The sequence below is a fragment of the Schistocerca serialis genome, chromosome 9, assembly GCF_023864345.2.
Source record: "Schistocerca serialis cubense isolate TAMUIC-IGC-003099 chromosome 9, iqSchSeri2.2, whole genome shotgun sequence".
NCBI classification, from domain to species: domain Eukaryota; kingdom Metazoa; phylum Arthropoda; class Insecta; order Orthoptera; family Acrididae; genus Schistocerca; species Schistocerca serialis.
The window spans coordinates 302,342,674-302,358,532 of NC_064646.1; positions in this window are offsets into that span (position 1 = coordinate 302,342,674).

Consider the following 15,859-nt stretch of genomic DNA (forward strand, 5'->3'; position numbering starts at 1 on the left):
AGTTAAGGTAGTGTGTAAGACTAGGGACCGATGACCTGAGCGGTATAATCCCTTAGGAATTCACACACATTTGAACATTAAAACATTCTCGAAACAGTTGAAATATTTGAGACCTATATCTCGCCAGTATCAATATCGACAACAGGCATTAATCGTTGTGATCCTCGATTCCCGGAAAGCATGATTTGTCTACATACATAATTAAGTTCGTGTGTAACCCTCAAAGCTCGAGTCCTTCTCGCCCCTTGTCAAGATTTTCACTTTAGTGTGGATTCTACTTGGCTCTTTCCTCATTTTGATCAGTATTGAGTCAATAGGTGAAGCAGTCTCAGAGTCTGGAATATATAAAATAACATGTCGGTAATGCTCCGTGTTCTGTCAAGGACAAACAGACCGAGATTGCCACACCAAGTACACAAACCGCACTCCAGCCTACGCACACTGCAGACGCACATCAGCAATAGCTACACAAATCACAGCACAGGACGTCGATTTGAAAACACTGAGTAAACTGTGAAAGTACTTTACCGACTACATAAAGGTCTTAAAAGGAATATGTTGGGAAAATTGGAGATATGTCAACATTACAAGAAATATGTGGATAGAGTATTGAACGAAGAACTCGAAACTGACTCACTGGATATTTTCAGATGCTTCAAAAGTTTTCTTAAACAATCAAAATAAAATAGTGAAACATAGAAAGAACTAGCCTTGTGGCTTGTATATAAGTAAACATGTATACGAGAAAACTATCTGCGCTACAGATTAGCTTCCTCACTCCATGGACGATTTGTAACACGATATCTTTTTAGACAAGATGTTGAAACGTCCCCTTTGAACAATTATTCACGACTGTCCTTAAACTGATACACAATATTTTTTTTAGCGCAACGCAATCTGACTTTCAAAAATCCCTACAAAAGAATGGCCCTGACTAACATTAAACTATACCTTTCACAAATCACTTACCTCACAAAAATCTTCGCTACTCAAGCTACTGCAATACAGCGAGCGCCACTACTGCCAGCTAAATAAAAGATTCAAACTACTGAAGGCACTAACTACTGATAGGGATAGTTAGCAAATGAAAGATATTAATAGAGAACAAACAATGTATTTACCTTGATATCATCATGTATAAATATAGCAGTTCATGACAAATTACAAATCTCCGCCATCTCTCTCCCCACATCCACCACTGCTGGCGGCTCACCTCCAACTGCGCAACGCTACGCGCTGTTCACAGCCAGCTGCCTAACACTACAATGGCGAGTATTACAACAATGCAAAGCAGCCACAGACTGCACACACCACAGCCAGTGATTTTCATACAGAGGTGGCGTTATCAATAAAAAAACCTAAACAGTCTACTTACATAGAGAAAACATAAACAGCCTACTTACATAGAGAAAACATAAACAGCCTACTTACAATGTGACACATCTTTCTGACTGTTTAAGTGTATTTCTGTTATTAACGTGTACTACTGACCATGATTGACCATGGTGTGAGTTTTACATAAGAACAAGAAACCGATAAGTAAGAGTTACCTCGCTATTATGTACTGGGAATCAGTAATTAACAGCATAATGCAGCAGCTCACATACCTGATTCCAAACGTCATTTTACGCGAAAAGTGCGATTGATAATAGAAAATATTTATCGAAAAACTTATGAGGAAAATAAATAAATACACGACACTGGTGTAATACTCTACAATATTTATTATTTATTCCACAGGTCGGTTTTCAGCTGCTGTGCCATCATCAGGTACAAAGATAAATATATGGTACAGTGAATTTTCGTAGGATGAACATTTTTAAATAAGTGTAGCTACAGAGTATCACCGTTTCCAGAGATTAAGATTATTAATGTTAGATTTAGGAATAAAACGGGAAGAATAAATTTCGGTGAAGATGCGATGTAATATTATTTAACTAATATAAGAGATGTGGCACCTTTATTAATGAGAAGGGTAACAAATTACAACACTTTTTCTTAGAAGAAATTAGACTGAACAATGAACTGTGCCGACGTGCTCCAACGCTATGGCTCAACAAAATAATCTTGGCCTTAACTGGTCCTAAATTATAAACGGATAAGAGATACTAGTGTGATTAATAGAAGGTAAGTGAATCATCTGCGATTATAAAAAGTAAAATTCCTTAAGGACAAGTGAAGCTTCAGTGACTGAAATAAAGGAAAAAGAATGGGGTGTGTGAGTAAGAAGGATAATTTACACAATGGCTTCGGTGGGATTAAAGTAGTATCTGCAAAAAAATGGCTCTGAGCACTATGGGACTCAACTGCTGAGGTCATTAGTCCCCTAGAACATTGAACTAGTTAAACCTAACTAACCTAAGGACATCACAAACATCCATGCCCGAGGCAGGATTCGAACCTGCGACCGTAGCGGTCTTGCGGTTCCAGACTGCAGCGCCTTTAACCGCACGGCCACTTCGGCCGGCGTAGTATCTGCAGTTAGAAATGCTGAGTGAGGGAAGTGAGTCTGGTCATTCAATACTAAGCTTGAGCGGGTGGAGATAGATTATTAATTTTCATTATTTCAATGTAGTTCAGCTTCCTTCTTTATGGATGCAATGCAAAACCTCAAGTTGCACATTGTAACTAGAGCCTTTTTTAAGCAGGCTGTCTGCAAAAGTAGAGTCTTCTTTCATAAGTTTCCAACTTCTATGGTTTCCCTTCAAGAGCGTGCGTATTACCCCGCCACACTAACCTGTAAAGAATTTGTCACAATAACAAATTATTTTGTGTATTCTTTTCGTTTTTTTCCCTAACGGTCTTTGGAAACGGAGGTAATCTGTGGGTGCACTAGCATAAAATACATGATCCTACAAAAATTTCACTGCAACATACATTTATTTTTGTACCTAATGATGGCGTAACAGACAAAACATGGTTTGTGAAATAAACAATGAATTTTGTAGAATATTAACAAGTATCATGTATGATTTCATTCGTAATGAGCAAAACAAAGTATACGAGATTCTATGTGGTGGTAAGAAATAGTCAAGTTTCATTTATTTGAGAGATGCGGGGGAAACCTACAGATCGTCCCCATCGCAGGCATTACGATGCGTCTAGGCTGATGACTGATTCATACTGTGCCGTTAGAGCTCTCTGCCCGTCCTTTAGAACGGCGAAGCCTCTTCCGTACAGCCTCTTGATTCCGGAGATCGAGTCAAGAGCAACAGGTGAGGCCGTGGGGGGAGGACGAAATGGGCATACAACGCGAGCCGCTGGCCCGTAACTGAGAGGTTCCGCGTATCTGGTCCGGGGTGGCAGCGGCAGAATAATGTCACGTGGAAGAAGGTGTAATTAGATGAATGACGAACACTGACTTCACTTAACGAAGGTTTATACAGCGCTTGCGTATACACGAGCGCGGAGCGAACTGCCTCCGGCCAGAACACATACGGTATATACACTCCTGGAAATGGAAAAAAGAACACATTGACACAGGTGTGTCAGACCCACCATACTTGCTCCGGACACTGCGAGAGGGCTGTACAAGCAATGATCACACGCACGGCACAGCGGACACACCAGGAACCGCGGTGTTGGCCGTCGAATGGCGCTAGCTGCGCAGCATTTGTGCACCGCCGCCGTCAGTATCAGCCAGTTTGCCGTGGCATACGGAGCTCCATCGCAGTCTTTAACACTGGTAGCATGCCGCGACAGCGTGGACGTGAACCGTATGTGCAGTTGACGGACTTTGAGCGAGGGCGTATAGTGGGCATGCGGGAGGCCGGGTGGACGTACCGCCGAATTGCTCAACACGTGGGGCGAGAGGTCTCCACAGTACATCGATGTTGTCGCCAGTGGTCGGCGGAAGGTGCACGTGGCCGTCGACCTGGGACCGGACCGCAGCGACGCACGTATGCACGCCAAGACCGTAGGATCCTACGCAGTGCCGTAGGGGACCGCACCGCCACTTCCCAGCAAATTAGGGACACTGTTGCTCCTGGGGTATCGGCGAGGACCATTCGCAACCGTCTCCATGAAGCTGGGCTACGGTCCCGCATACCGTTACGCCGTCTTCCGCTCACGCCCCAACATCGTGCAGCCCGCCTCCAGTGGTGTCGCGACAGGCGTGACTGGAGGGACGAATGGAGACGTGTCGTCTTCAGCGATGATAGTCGCTTCTGTCTTGGTGCCAATGATGGTCGTATGCGTGTTTGGCGCCGTGCAGGTGAGCGCCACAATCAGGACTGCATACGACCGAGGCACACAGGGCCAACACCAGGCATCATGGTGTGGGGAGCGATCTCCTACACTGGCCGTACACCACTGGTGATCGTCGAGGGGACACTGAATAGTGCACGGTACATCCAAACCGTCATCGAACCCATCGTTCTACCATTCCTAGACCGGCAAGGGAACTTGCTGTTCCAACAGGACAATGCACGTCCGCGTGTATCCCGTGCCACCCAACATGCTCTAGAAGGTGTAAGTCAACTACCCTGGCCAGCAAGATCTCCGGATCTGTCCCCCATTGAGCATGTTTGGGACTGGATGAAGCGTCGTCTCAAGCGGTCTGCACGTCCAGCACGAACGCTGGTCCAACTGAGGCGCCAGGTGGAAATGGCATGGCAAGCCGTTCCACAGGACTACATCCAGCATCTCTACGATCGTCTCCATGGGAGAACAGCAGCCTGCATTGCTGCTAAATGTGGATATACACTGTACTAGTGCCGACATTGTGCATGCTCTGTTGCCTGTGTCTATGTGCCTGTGGTTCTGTCAGTGTGATCATGTGATATATCTGACCCCAGGAATGTGTCAATAAAGTTTCCCCTTCCTGGGACAATGAATTCACGGTGTTCTTATTTCAATTTCCAGGAGTGTATACAGTTACAAAACATTCCAGTACAATAATTCTTGACATTTGTAGATACTTCTAGAATGTAATCTATCCGAATATATAAATTAAAACTCTACAACTCAGGTGTGTGTTTTGAGCTCACGACCATCCATGCAACCGTCCTGTATGACAACCACTACACCACGGTGACTGTGCTACTCAGTTTCTTCTGCGACAGTATGAGGGGAGCCGATGTTACCACTGCGACAAGACGGTTTACAATATAAAATATGGCACACCGCAATTACTTTTACAAAACTGTAGAAATTTTAGATAGCCATTGTAGATCATGCTTCACACAGGTTACGTATTTATACACTGGTAAGGACGAAACTAAATTTCTCATGGTGTATTAACGTAGCTCGATGAAACTTGGACCATACACGTAAAGAACTGCTACAATATATTACAGAAGCTAAGTGAAAGAAATACGCAACCAGACGAACAGAAATTACTCTTTTATTCGCCGACAATAATTATAACGAAGTTACCGAAATTCATGATGGTCCCCTGAACATTACAAAATGCGGGACGTGTTTCTCAATAGGAAAGCAATGCAAACTCCGCAACACGTTCCGATGCTGGCTACGAAGTTGGTGAGGACATTACATTCCTCCACAAGTACCGTTGACAACTGCTGGAGGTTCGTTGATACAGGTGGACTTACTACATTACGTCTCCCCAAAGCTTCCCACAAGTGCTCGATGTGATTTAAGTCGGGGAACTGACAGACCAGCCCAGTCGCCGAGTATCCTCCCTTTCCAGAGGGCCCTCCACCTGTCCTGTTCGATGCGGTCGCGTGTAGGCATCCATGAAAATGACGTCAGGGCCGAACGTATCCCTAAGAAGACGTCCATGGGGATGGATTACAGTATCACAATAACGATGACCGGCGAGTATCCCGTGTTCCAAGATTTGCAGGCAAGTACGCCCCTGTAGTGCTGTGTCTCTTCACTTCATAATACTTGGAACTCCGAAACGGTCGTGTTCAACAATGGTGGACGTACCATCATATGACGAAGGACAGGAGCACGTAATGAACTGAAGAACATTGACGAACATGGTCCCTTCGGTGGTCCACATGTTATGTTGTGAAGCGGTATAATGTTGTGTGAGCGTCCTGACCTCCAAATCATCGAACACGATGTCCTCGCTGCTCAACTGTGCTCCTTCCCCATGGGCGTCTTTTTAGGAATGCATTCGGCCCTGTCTTCATTTTTGTGTGTGACAGTGGGCAACTGCATCGAACTGCGTTGGTTGAAATGGCTCTGAGCACTATGGGACTCAACTGCTGAGGTCATTAGTCCCCTAGAACTTAGAACTAGTTAAACCTAACTAACCTAAGGACATCACAAACATCCATGCCTGAGGCAGGATTCGAACCTGCGACCGTAGCGGTCTTGCGGTTCCAGACTGCAGCGCCTTTAACCGCGCGGCCACTTCGACCGGCGAACTGCGTTGGTGGAGCAGCTCTTGGATTGAGGGCATATTAAAAGAATGGACTTACTGCCAGTTCCCCCGACCTACATCGCACCAAGCACGTGTGGAGCACATCGAGGAGACGTACGGCAGTACGTCCGCATGCAACAAAGACCATTCGGCAGTAGTTTCATCATCATTTGTGACAGTGGCTAGATTGGACTGTGTACAGGCACTGATGATCGCACAGTTGAGAGTCCCACAAACCAAACATAATCATCATCATCATCATCATCATCCAGCAGTTGTCAACAATGTTGTTCGAGGAATGGAACATCCTGCCACTGGAACCCCCTATCAACCTTGTGGCTATTATGGGAACACTTTGCACAGTATCCATTGCCATCCGCTATGATCGCACACCCTATTAAGAACGATATGCCCAGGTGATCATCCTGAATCGCGTTGACTTCAATGCAATCATTGTCTTTGAATAAAATTTCTGATCCTCTAGTCCGTACTCCTGTCACATGCTTTGTGTGCTATACTGTAGCAGTTCTGTCTATGTATGGTGCAAGTTTCATAACGCTATAATGCTCTCGTTGTCTAGGGGAAGCGTTTTTGATTAGTAATCAAAACATCTTCGGGCCAGGGTTCGAAATCCGCCACCGCTTGAGTTTTGACTAACGGTCATTATTGACGAGCGAAGACGTCCGGCATAAGAAATAATCCTCATTCTGCCAGCGGACTTGTGAAGGAAAGCGGAGGGGCGGACGGAGTTTCAGGGAGCTCTCTTGTCCTTGTGGTGGGAAACTGCCCCTACAAGGCAGAATAATCAGCAAAGATCAGCGGAAAGAGGATACAGAAGACAATGGAAACCACTGCCTTAAAGACACATAACGTGTGCCCACAGGACTCGTGTCCTGTTAATAGAAAAATTGTTATCATGATGTCTCCATTGGCAAAAGATTCCGGAATAGCCCCCATTCATATCTTCAGGAGGGGACTGCCAGGGATAAAGTTCTGCGAATCGGGTCATGGAATAACAGAAGCTTGAAAATGGGATGGAAGGTAGAAAATTTGAAAATGGAAATGCAAAGGCTCAGTCTCGAAGTATTATGAGTCAGTGAAGGGAAACGGAAAAAAGGTTACAGGAGAATATGGGTTTGCTTAAGGAATGAGAGAGGAGAGAGACTAATTGAGTTCTGTAATAGATTTCAACTATTAATACCTAATACTTTGTTCAAGAATCACAAGATGAAGAGTTATGGTTCAAATGGCTCTGAGCACTATGGGACTTAACATGTGGGGTCATGAGTCATGTAGAACTTACAACTACTTAAACCTAACTAACCTAAGAACATCACACACATCCATGCCCGAGGCAGGATTCGAACCTGTGACCGTAGCGGTTGCGCGGTTCCAGACGGAAGCACCTAGAACCGCTCAGCCACTGCGGTCGGCAGGTGACACAGGAAGATTTCAGTTAGATTACATCATGATCAGACAGAGATTCTGAAATCGGGTACTGGAGTCTAAGGCGTACCCAGGAGAAGATATAGACTCAGATTACAATGTATTAGTGATGAAGAGTACCCTGAAGTTTAAGAGATTAGTCAGGAAGAATCAATACGCAAAGAAATGGGACGCGGAAGTACTAAGAAATGACGAAATACGCTTGAGGTTCTCCAAGGCTAGAGATACAGGAATAAGGAATAGCTCAGTAGACAGTAAAGTGTAGTGGACAACTCTAAGAAGGGCAATCATCGAAGTAAGAAAGGAAAACAGGTTCGAAGAAGACAACTGTGAAGAAACCATGGTAACAATGGAAATACTTCTGTTGATCGTTGAAAGAAGGAAGTACCAAAATGTTCAGGGGAACTCAGGAATACAGAAACACAAGACACTGAGGAATGAAATAAATAGGAAGTAAAGAAAAGCTAAGACGAAATGGCTGCATGAGAAATGTGAAAAAAACGGAAAAGAAATGATTGTCGGAAGAATTTATTCAGCATACAGGAAAGTAAAAACAACCTTATTAAATTAAAACCGAAGGTGGTAGATCGTCCGTCTAGCCGCGCTGTCCAGCGCGCTGCATCCCGAGTGGGAAGGCGTGCTTGTCTCCGATGCGAATCCGCCCTGCGGTGTGCCGGCCAGCCTGTGGATATTTTTTAAGGCAGTTTTCCACCTACCTTGGCGAATGCGGGCTGGTTTCTCTTATTCCACCTCTGTTATACTATGCCAGCGATTGCTGCGCCAAGACTGTCTCCACGTACACGAACACCATCATTACCACGCAAGCATTGGGGTTACACTTGTCTGGTATGAGACGTTCCCAGAGGGGGTGGGGGGGGGGGGGGGTGTCCACTGGGTGCTGAACATTACAATAACCCTAGGTTTTGTCTTTCGGTGTGGGGCGGCGGTGGACTGCTGTGGGCTGTTGTGGGGTTGTGATCCACTGAAGGCTGAGGCGGGCCGAAGCCTCACCGTCGTTTCTAGGTCCGTAGTTCGATACACAACACAGAAAGGTGGTAACATAAGGTGTGCAAGGAAAATTCCACACTTAAATGCAGAGAAGAGATCGGAAAGGTGGAAGTAGGTCATGGAAGGCCTCTACAAGGGGAAAGATTTGTCTGATGTGATGGAAGAAGAAACGATTTAGGAGAGATAGGGGATCCAGTATTAGAATTAGAATTTAAGAGAGCATTATAGGACTTAAGATCAAACAAGGCAGAAGGTATAGATAATATTCCATTAGAATTTCTAAAATCATTGGTGGAAATGTCAACAAAAGGACTATTCACATTGACTTGTAGAATGTATGAGTCCAGCGTCATACCATCTAACTCTGGGAAAAATATCATCCACACAATTCCGAAGAGAGTAAGAGCTGACAGGTGCTAGAATTATTGAACAATCAGCTTAATTGCTTATACATTCACATTTCTGACAAGAATAACATACAGAAAAATAAGAAAGAAAACTGCGGATGTGTTGGATGACGATGCGTTTGGCCTTAGGAAAGGTAAATGCACCAGAGAGGCAGTTCTGACGTTGCGGTTGATAATGGAAGCAAGAGTAAAGACAAATCAAGACACGTTCATAGTATTTGCCAGCCTGGAAAAAGCGTTCGACAATGGTCCAAGATATTAGAATTTCTGAGAAAAATAGACGGGTAGTATACAATATGTACAAGAGCCAAGAGAGAATAATAAGAGTGGACGACCAAGAACGAAGTGCTCGGATCAAAAAGTGTGTAAGACAGGGATGTTTCCTTCGCCCCTACTGTGAAATCTGTACATCGGAGACGCAGTAAAGGAAATAAAAGAAAGGTTCATGAGTGTAATTAAAATTCAAGGTGACAGGATATCACTGATTTGATTCGATGATGACATTGCAATCCTGAGTGAAAGTGAAGAAGAATTACATGATCTGCTGAATGGAATGAACAGTCTAATGAATACTGAAAACGGATTGAGAGTAAATCGGAGAAAACGAAATTAATTAGAAGTAGCAGAAATGAGAACAACGAGAAACTTAACATCAGCATTGATGGCCACGAAGTAGATGAATTTAAGGAATTCTATTACCTAGGCAGTAAAATAATCAATGTCGTGCGGAATAAGGAGGACATCAAAAGCACACTAGCACTGCAAAAAGAGCATTCCTGACCAAGAGAAGTCTACTAGTATCAAACATAGGCTCTAATCTGAGAAATACATTTCTGAGAATGTACGTTTGGAACATAACATGGACTTTGGCAAAATCGAAACAGAAGAGAATCGAAGTATTGGAGATGTAGTGCTACAGACGAATGTTGAAGATTAGGTGGACTGGTATGGTAAGAAATGAGGAGGTTTTGCGCAGAGTCGGAGATGAAAGATATGTGTGGAAAACACTGACAAGGAGAAGGAACAGGCTGATAGGTCGTCTGTTAAGAGATCTGGGAATGACTTCCATGGCATTAGAAGGAGCTGTAGACTGAAGGACAAAAACTGTAGCGGAAGACAGAGACTGGAATATATCAAGTAAGTAACTGCGGACGTAGGTTTCAAGTGCTACTTGGAGTTGAAGAGACTGGCACAGGAGAGGGATTCGTGGCGGGCTGCATCAAGCCAGTCAGAAGAATTATGACACAAAAAAGAAAAGAAAAAAGAAAAAAAAGTCGCTAGGCAGTGATACGTCAAGCGGAAGTTGCTTCCATCTATAAGTTTTTCAACCAATGATGTCATAGACGCATACGTAAATAAACTTTCTTCATAGCTACCGTGTGTGACGAAAATCTCAAAAATGAAGTATTTGAACTTTTTAATGACTTTCGTCATGGCATTTTTCTTCTATTACCAGCACAGCTAATCTTGATAAGAAGTTTATTCAAACTACAAAATAAAATAGAAAGATCTTACTCTTCAAGAATTAGCGGAACTAATGTCGAGTTAACCTGACATACTCAGAGCCGTTCTAATGTATCTAACAAACGCTACGGTTGTTGCGAAAACTGAGTGGTTTTTTTTCACTCTGAAAATATTAAAAAACACTCTTATACAACGAGTCACGCATAGTTACTAGGTGTAGTTGTATTTTAAACAGGAAAAGATCATCGCGAATGGTCAGGCTTGTTCTACACTTAAAGAAAGAGATGTTGGAGAACCATAACTGCAGAAAACGTGCAGGATCCGACACAGTTCTGTAGAAATTGGTTAGAAAACTCGAAGACGTAATTTTGAGCGCAAAAACTTGAATGTTCTTCAGCTCCATAAGGAGCTGTCTCGTTAGGGATTGTGCAGATGAAAGCAGCTCTCACAGACGCGAGGAAGCAATCATTCTTCGCACGCTCCAGTCGAGCATGGAACAGGAACGTACTTTCATAGACGATTCAATAAAAAGTCTCTGCCACACAAAATAGATGTGTATAGATAATGACATAGTACAAAATATTGGTTTTTCTAAAATAAGTGACCATTTTACACATACAAGAATTAGGGAAAACTAATTTAAATAATTTTTAATTTTGTGTTATTAGTCTGTGGTCGAAGGCATGTTTCTCGAGCCACATTTTCGTCTTATAATACTGGAGATCAGAGTATGTAACCAAGACGTTGGGCCCAAAAATTCTAGCATCCTGCAAGAGATAGTGTCGCCAAAGGTGTTCTTCGTTTGGTTTCCTAAAACCGAAGTAACTAGTGATAGAAGAATTGGACGTGGGACGGTAGTAAGGATCGAACCCGAGTAAAGGTCCCATCAGTCTTTCGTGCTATCATTTGCGGTATAAGAATAATACTGCATATGGCGGGCCGCTTGAATTTACGCTTGAAACTCTCTGAGGGACTAGCTCCAATATTAACTCGGAAACAGTGCGATGTTACACTTTTTACTTAAGAATTATTCCTCAGTAAAACGTACCCTGCAACAGCGTTACAAGATTTTCAGACTGTTTTTGACCACCCTGTATAAGCTCAGATACCAGTTTCAAACTTAAACAAGCTCAGAAAGTCTGTTTACGATCGCGATGTCGCACCGACGTGTTTTATGAAGCTACGAAGCGTGTAGTGAAGGCCTTTTTTCTTTATCATTAATCCACGCTACCTGTCTAAGTCTAATCCTTCAAAAGCATAAAAACAACTTTCACTGAAAAGAATCCTTCAAAAGCAAAGAAATAGCTTTAACAGGAAAGAGGAAGGACTAAAATGAGACAGTGTAAGGTGCTTAGAATTTCGCACCTTGCAAGCACTCATCCACATACTTTGCCGTGAACTACAACCACAATTAGATATCATTTGACGTGTTGTACATAGTATATATGTAGATATAAAGGGGATGGTGTGATGGTTGCTCGATATCAGTTTTTGTTGGTACTGACGGACTTGCTGTCTTTCCTCTCAGTAGAGTTTATAGTAATAACAGTTAAGATCTGTTCTGTTGTGAACTATACGATTCTGGACTTCACCTCCGCGTTGAAAGTCGTCGTTGAATATGCAGTGTTCAGTAATTCAAAGCACTTCCTCTGCCTATACTTACATTATCTGAACTCCGTTCTTGTGCCTGGGAGTTCGCGTTTCTCGTCTGTAGAACACAGAGAGGAGATGATAGTATTAGAGTACATTAATCAAGGGACCACCGTCTGCAATCCTAGTGTTTGAAAGAGTTTATTTGTGGCTGGAATTCTTCCATCGTCGCAGGCGAGTACGAGAACCTTCACTTCGACGCACCGGATGCTGTACACACCACCGTAGATCACCTTTGAGAATAGTGTCTTCTCGTGTTTGGTACGTAGATGATGTCAGTCATTTCGCGTTACTGATATTAGACCGTGCAGTCAAAATAAGGGGCAGAGTTGGGCAATTGATTAATAATTTTAGTTAGGAAATGTAAACTTCGCAATATAAAGTTTTTTTTTAAAAAATCTACAATAAATATATAAAAGAGCAACGTTTATCATTTAGTAGTATTAGTTGCCTTAATCATTCATTTATGTTTAGGTTGTAATTTATATATTAAAGTCCATTAAGAGATCCTAAGTTCTGCTTCATGGGGTAGTCAGACAGGGCCAAATCTTCATTTTATCGTTATTATTTTCCGTTGCGCACATTCATTTTACACCCGGCTGGAGTAGCATCATGGAACAGAGAGTACGCCTTAGTGTTAAACAAAGCAACCAGCATTAACAGAATGTGGTTCTGCCTTGAGCAAACACAAGTTTTCGTGTTTTAGCATGGAAATATGTTTCGGAGGAGTTTTTCCATCTTCAATGGGGTCATTTATTCTCTGTTAAATAACATATAAAGATTCATGAAGGTGTGTTCTGTCTACGCAGCTGAATGAAAGTTTGTTTTTTTTTTGCTTCTTTCATTTGTGAAACATCTTCAATGGCCTGTATACGTGTTCCTTTGCATACTTGTAATAAATGTATTACATCGTAGTTAGGATATGTTACTATATCATATTTTGTCATTTTTTCTCTTACTTTTCGGATTAGAAGTTACTTTTTTAGCACAAATATCGTGTTGTTAAATTATTGTTTGGCGTTGCTTACGATTTCCAGTGTTCCTAGTCCATATTACTCCATATGTGTGGTCTTGGAAATGTCTTCCTCACGCTACAGCTGTCGTATTCACGGCGTTTTCTCGTCCCCATTTATTATAATACATCACTTCACAAATAAAAGAAACTAAATGCATGTGGCTAAAAGCTAACTGTCTTTGATTAAGTTGCAAAGACAAACACGACTCCATGAATTTTGCAACAACTAAGAAACGACGGGAAACGAAAAACAGGACATATAAAGAGCTTATGCAGTATAATACAATTTTTGAGATTATGGCATTTAAATTAATAAAAATACTGACAGAAATATTTACAGGAAAAGATAAATACAAATGGTTCAAATGGCTCTGATCACTATGAGACTTAACATCTGAGGTCATCAGTCCCCTAGAACTTAGAACTACTTAAACCTAAATAACCTAAGGACATCACACACATCCATGCTCGAGGCAGGATTCGAACCTGTGACCGTGGCAGTGGCGCTGTTCCAGACTGAAGCGCCTAGAACCGATTGGCTACCTCGGCCGGCGAAAGATAAATATACACCTTAGTATCACATATTGGTATTCTCGTGATTTCTAATTTTTGCTGCAAATATACCATAATAATTGCCTTCCAGTATGTCTTCTTTTACATTTTCGGTTCTGAACGGTTAAGAAAGACGTGTTTAGTCCTGAACTCATGGAAGGCCTATGTCCAGTCACAAACGTCGTCCGATACTCGGTAAGTTGACGTTTTGTTCACTAAACAACAGTGCAACACTGTTTCAAATACCTTTCTGAGATCAACGAACACAGCTTCAACATGTTCACCGATAGCTACGCCTCTCCCGATCTCGTGGACGTACGGACCTGCCTAACACCTCGAACGAACTAAGTTTCTTCATCATAGCCGCTTTGACGATATGTGCCAGTGTTTGCAAATCTGTAATTGCGTCTATGGTCTCATAAAACTTTACTATACAGAAAAAATTGATCATCAGATTTAGTTTTGTTCGGTTCAAGATCTACAAAGGTAATGACTTTCTTCAATTTTCAAAACATCGCTGATTTCATTCATTTCAGCCATAATGGCAGTCTTGTCGGCTTACTTTTGCATTGGTATTTTTAGTTCTTCATTTTCCCACAGTTATTTCATCATCAACACAGAATAAAATTTATGCTTCAAGTCACGATTCTTATGACAACTCGTTTCAGTAAACTTTGTGATGGGATGTGTTTTACTGTATAATAACATTGTAGCTATGATGTTTGCTGTTTATGAGCTGCGGTATCATTTCGGAAACTTCATTGTACTGCGACCAAGCGTAAACTCAAGTTAGAGGAAATTTAACACTTTCGGAGAATTGTAAAATGTTTTGTAACAAAAAACACACTCATTAAGATCCGGCAATGCGAATATTTATCAAATGTGCACGATTAGTGGTGGCTGACTTCAACGTAGGGGCCTTACGAATCTATTCTTGTCTGAATTCGCTACTTCCCTGTTCAAAACTTTTGTGTACGTCGTGAGGATGATCAAGCACTTTACTGAACAACAAGTGATCCTCTATCTTAAACTTCTCGTGTACTGCCAAACAGATGAAACATGTCACAGAGGAGAACACCGAAGTCGACAAACTGTCTCTCTGAGTCTCGGTTTACGCAACATGCCGTGTCTGTTCGTCACAGTTTGGCCAAGCCGACGGCAAATGTTTACGATCAGTGTCTTGGATTCGGCCTTTAACATTACAAACAGACCATTTGTGTGCTGACTTCAGCACAACTCGGTAACCTGAAATAAAAAAAAAGAAAATAAACCAAAATAGGAGAAGGACTTTAGTGTTCAACGTCCCGTCGACAACTAATCCATTAGAGAAGGACCACAATTTCGGATTGGGAAAGGTTGGGGAAGGAACTCAAAGGAACTATCCCGGCATTTGCCTGAAGCGATTTAGGTATACAGGGTGAGTCACCTAACGTTACCGCTGGATATATTTCGTAAACCACATCAAATACTGACGAACCGATACCACAGACCGAAACGTGAGGAGAGGGGCTAGTGTCATTGTTTAATACAAACCATACAAAAATGCACGGAAGTATGTTTTTTAACACAAACATACGTTTTTTTTAAAATGGAACCACGTTACTTTTGTTATCACATCTGAACATATAAACAAATACGTAATCAGTGCCGTTTGTTGCATTGTAAAATGTTAATTACATCCGAAGATATTGTAACCTAAAGTTGGCGCTTGAAACCTCCGACGTTCAGTTGCGTGTTGTAACAAACACGGGCCACGGTCGGCGAGCAGCATCTGCAGGGACATGTTTACGATGACGACCGTGTTTACGAGTGTGGCTGTAGTGCACTGTTGTGGTTTGGTCTAGCTCTCGCAGTGTCCGCATGTAGCGCTTGCTGCTATTGTTATTCTGCATTTGTCTCCGCACGCGGACCAACTGTAGTAGACCGTGTTACCAGACGTCTGTGATAGTGTAGTGTTGTAGGAACTGTGACCATGGTGTATTC